General features: G+C 53.6%; 1 long non-coding RNA gene across 1 annotated transcript; it reads right to left on the bottom strand.

Annotated features, from left to right (window-relative positions):
• Window positions 1-316: 316 nt before the first annotated feature.
• On the bottom strand, window positions 317-2,432 carry LOC113898855. Its single transcript, XR_003512760.1, has 3 exons — window positions 2,285-2,432; window positions 1,776-2,164; window positions 317-1,487 (listed from the first exon to the last, which is right to left on the bottom strand). It is a non-coding gene; the product is annotated as an uncharacterized LOC113898855 (long non-coding RNA).
• Between the last annotated feature and the right edge of the window lie 1,645 nt (window positions 2,433-4,077).

Below are 4,077 nucleotides of genomic sequence, written 5' to 3'. Positions count from 1 at the left end.
GTGGTGAGTGCTAAGAATCATTCTTCAAGGTTTTCCTTCCAAAACTGACGTGTCAGGGAGGAGCACCCCCTCCACCCAGGGAGGAGGAGGCCACGTCAAAGTGAGGTCCCGCCAGAGGCAAGATGAGGTCAAGGCCGCGCCCTTCTGGCCGGGGTGGCAAGAGGGCTGAGTCCCATGATGACAGAGAGAAAATATCCCCCATGAAATAGAAGTGAAGTCACGCGATATGTGGCCCTGCGGCTTCGGGGAATTAAAGTCTTTCCAAACCGTCTTCCGTACTCACGGGGAATCATTAGCCAAACCTTGCATCGTTCAAAATCCACTTTTTAATTAGGCGTCACCGTGTGATGGCCTTGTTAGCAACTAGGACGGTAGGTTAAAAGTGGAAAAATACCGGGTAGAAAGTCAATGCTTCCAGTAATGAGCAAGTGGAATTTGAAAATAAAAACACATTGCCGCTCACATTAGCATCCCGAAAAGAGAATGTGTTGGTGCCCTGTTGACAAGGTACGTATGAGACACTCGTGAGGAAAACAAGGCTCTGATGATGAAATCAAACAATATCTAAATACATGTCCACGGATAAGGGGATTCTGTAGGGTCCAGTTGTCGGTTCTTCCCAGCTTCATCATCCCAACCAAAACCCCAGCAGGTAACTTTACAGAAACTGACAAACTGACTCGAACGTTTACTGGAGACGCAAAGCCCCAGAAATCAAAACTTTTACATCAACCCAAATACGGGCCCCTATGGACCCAGAACCTTTTGAGCTGTCAGGCGATGAGGCGATGCAGCCATGACAGGGAGAGCAAGGCGAAGACAGAGTTGCCCTCCCTCAGGTCCAAGAAACAAGGCCAAAGCCTCGAGATGCCACGCTCTAGTCAGCACCACAGAGAAGGGCCTTAATCGCAGCCTCAGCTGTGGAATCGCAGCCTCAGCTGTGGAAACACACTCTTCGATCCGTTTTCTCCAGGCTCTAGTCAGCACCCGCAGAAAAGGGCCTTAATCGCAGCCTCAGCTGTGGAAACACACTCTTCTATCCATTTTCTCCAGGCCATATTTTCACAGATATCATTCCAGGCTGCAGAACCTGGATGGTTCATGCCAGCTGATCCGTCCGTCCTGCAGCTAAGTCGCTGCTCCTTCAGCTGATGTTCTGGGTGCCTTCAGTGTGTTAGACACTCACCAGACCCCGAAGCCCAACACTGAGAAGACGGACACGGCCCCAGGGGCAGGGGGCGTTGGATTCCTCATATTCAAGGTAGTGGGCGGGAGTGGACACAGGGGGTTCACGACTCACCTCCTCTGGACCCCAGGCTTCATGTCTGTAAAGCAGGCCTAACATCAGTACCCAGCCAGCGTTGTTGCGGAAGTGTGAGCCGGCGCTTGGAACGATGCTGTAACACTTGGGCGCTGCCCACAGCTGTCACTGCTGTTCATCAACACCACAGTTGCTTTCCCGGTACTGGGACCCAGGTCATAATATCCTGTTGAGTCATGATAATCAGCAAAGGAAATATATAGAAAGAAAAGTTGTACTGATGTGGCTGAACAGACATAATTCAAATGCCTTGTTTTAAAAAGATAAATACTTTTATTAAAATTGGTCGATTTTATGAATCAGATGATTTGCAGTTTAATTTTAATCGTTTATTTTCCTAAGAATAAGACTAACAAAACCTACTTTAGAATTGTTTAGTTAAAAACCCAAATGTAACCAAATAATCCAGAAAGTAATGCTCAAAGTAGGAAGAAATAAATTTGCTGTTTCTCACCATCCTTGAAGGTCTAAGGAAAGGCCCAACTCAATCCCTGGTTTTCGTGCAAACGAGGAAGGAGGAGATGGGGTGCTCTGTGACCGAACCCCGAATCAGGACACCTGGAACCTGGAACCTCGGGAGCATGAGGGGCTCCCGACCCCAAAGCTGCACTTAGGATTTCAGGCTCATGGTCACGGAGCCACCTGCCCAAAACCGTCATCCAGTCACGTGAGGTCATCTTCTGGGCTCTCAAAAGCTGCACATCACCCAAAGTCCTCCGTAGGAAGAGGGTGGCACCCACCCCCTTCTGCAGCATCCGCTGTCTGCATCGATTCTCTAATCTTTACCCGGGAGTGATGGAAAAGTGACTGGAAAATTCCCCGCACAGCTGGGTTTCCACGACACTGTTACAAAAACGATTGCGTTTCTACCGTCTCTCAATGTTGGAAGCGAGAAGCCCCGCTCCCCCACAGTCCCCACTGCCCCTGACCTCGCTCCCCAGCTCCCCAGTCTCCCCCACTGACCCAGAGCTGTTCCAAGGCTCTGCTCCTGTAGACAAGACACCCGCCTCTGCCGGGGTCTGGCCCTGACACTGGGAACGCTCCGTGAGCATCCCAGGGCCCACGGAGCCAGGAGCAGCATCGGAGTTCCGTGCTCTGAGCAAAAGAAGAGGCCCTTTCCCACCACGCCCCACCACCCCGCCACCCCGCCCCCCAGGCCCTCCTGACCCCAACACCTGAGACTCTGCCGTGAGCCGGGTCCTCGCGCAGACTTCCCACCCACCTCCGTGGGCCCCAGCCGTGGGAGATGGGCTCGAGTCTGCTTCTGCCCTCTACTGGGGTCCAGTTCCAGACCTCGCGTCAACAAACGCGGGTGGACTTGGATTATACCTGCAAGATGAAAAGGAGCCCCCAGGCCACTGCTGGCCCGAGCTGAGGCATACCCATGTTACCTCTGACCGCCAAGGTCTCACTCTCGATTCTTCTGGAAAGCAGAGACGCAGAAAGAAAGCAACCTCATGCATAAACGTTCTGCATCTGAGCTGGGAGTTCTGAAATAGAGACGCCACAAAAACACACCCTCTCTCTGAACTGAGAAAAGAATCAAGCCTTTTCTCTCTGTGTGTTGGAAAAACAAGCCCCAGGATATAGGCTGGAGTTAATTCTCTCTGTTGGACGACACAGACACTCACCAGCCTGTGGAAATACAGCAGACTCAGGTGCTCGACCCCCCAGCTGGAAGCCTCGCACAAGGTGCTGGGAGGGGTTTTCTCCTGCTTTTCTTTTTAAACAAATGTGAGCTACAGTAGGGAAAAACGATCTGTCACAACACAGAGGATGTTGTTCTAGGAAACAAAGCACAGGGTACGACAGCATCATCACGTCAAATTCTGAAATGAGAGTGGGCAAGATCACGAGGACTAGGGTGGTGTCCTCTGTCCCCTGAGGAGTGGCAGCAGCGGGGCGTCCTCCACATCCCCACGGGTTAGCTGCGACCCGTGGACCGCATCACAGGCTGTGCGGACATCCCTCCCCCCGCCAAACCTCAGTGGCCGCTGAGCGGATGGACCCGGCACCACCGCCTGCCCAGGATGTCGGTGTAGGACCCGCTCCTGTTGGGGGTGGGGGGTGGCCTCTCTCACTGTCCTCCCTGGGTCTGAGCACAGGAGATGCCCCAGGGGTATTTCAGGGCCTCAGAGAGGAACCCGGAGACACCCCCTTGTCCCATGTCCCCCTGGAGGCTGAGGGGCTTCGCCTAGTCTAAATCTTGTAAAATTGGGGGAAGCCAGTCATAAAGTTGGATTCCCATGTGGCGCTGATGGCACAGAGCCCACCGGCCAGATGCAGGAGGCGTGAGAGACACGGTTTGATCCCTGTGTCGGGAGGATCCCCTGGAGGAGGGCATGACAGCCCACTCCAGTGTTCTTGCCTGGAGAATCCCACGGACAGAGGAGCCTGGCAGGCTGCAGTCCATGGGGTCGCAAAGAGTTGGACATGACTGAAGCAACTTAGCACAGTTATAAAAATAGAGAAACAAAGTGAATGTTTTTGGAAGGAGGAAAGGAATTTTACAAATCAGGAGAAACGTGGAGATGCGGGGCCTTTTCTTCTGAGATCTCTGTAAGTAATTTACCCAAAACGTCTTCTGGCTGCAAACACCCCGCCCCCGGGGTCCTTGACGGTGCCCAGCAGCGGCCAGCTCTCCCGGGGCTGAGCCTCACGCGCCTGCTGCTCTTGCACAGTCTGCTCCGGGTCCTGGGCCACAGCCCGAGCCCTGCACACCTGCCCTCCTCCTCGGCCCCCAGGGGGTGGCGGGG

The sequence above is a fragment of the Bos indicus x Bos taurus genome, chromosome 9, assembly GCF_003369695.1.
Source record: "Bos indicus x Bos taurus breed Angus x Brahman F1 hybrid chromosome 9, Bos_hybrid_MaternalHap_v2.0, whole genome shotgun sequence".
NCBI lineage: Eukaryota > Metazoa > Chordata > Mammalia > Artiodactyla > Bovidae > Bos > Bos indicus x Bos taurus.
Note: the sequence above shows the minus strand (reverse complement) of the source record. Positions and strands in the feature narration are given on the sequence as shown.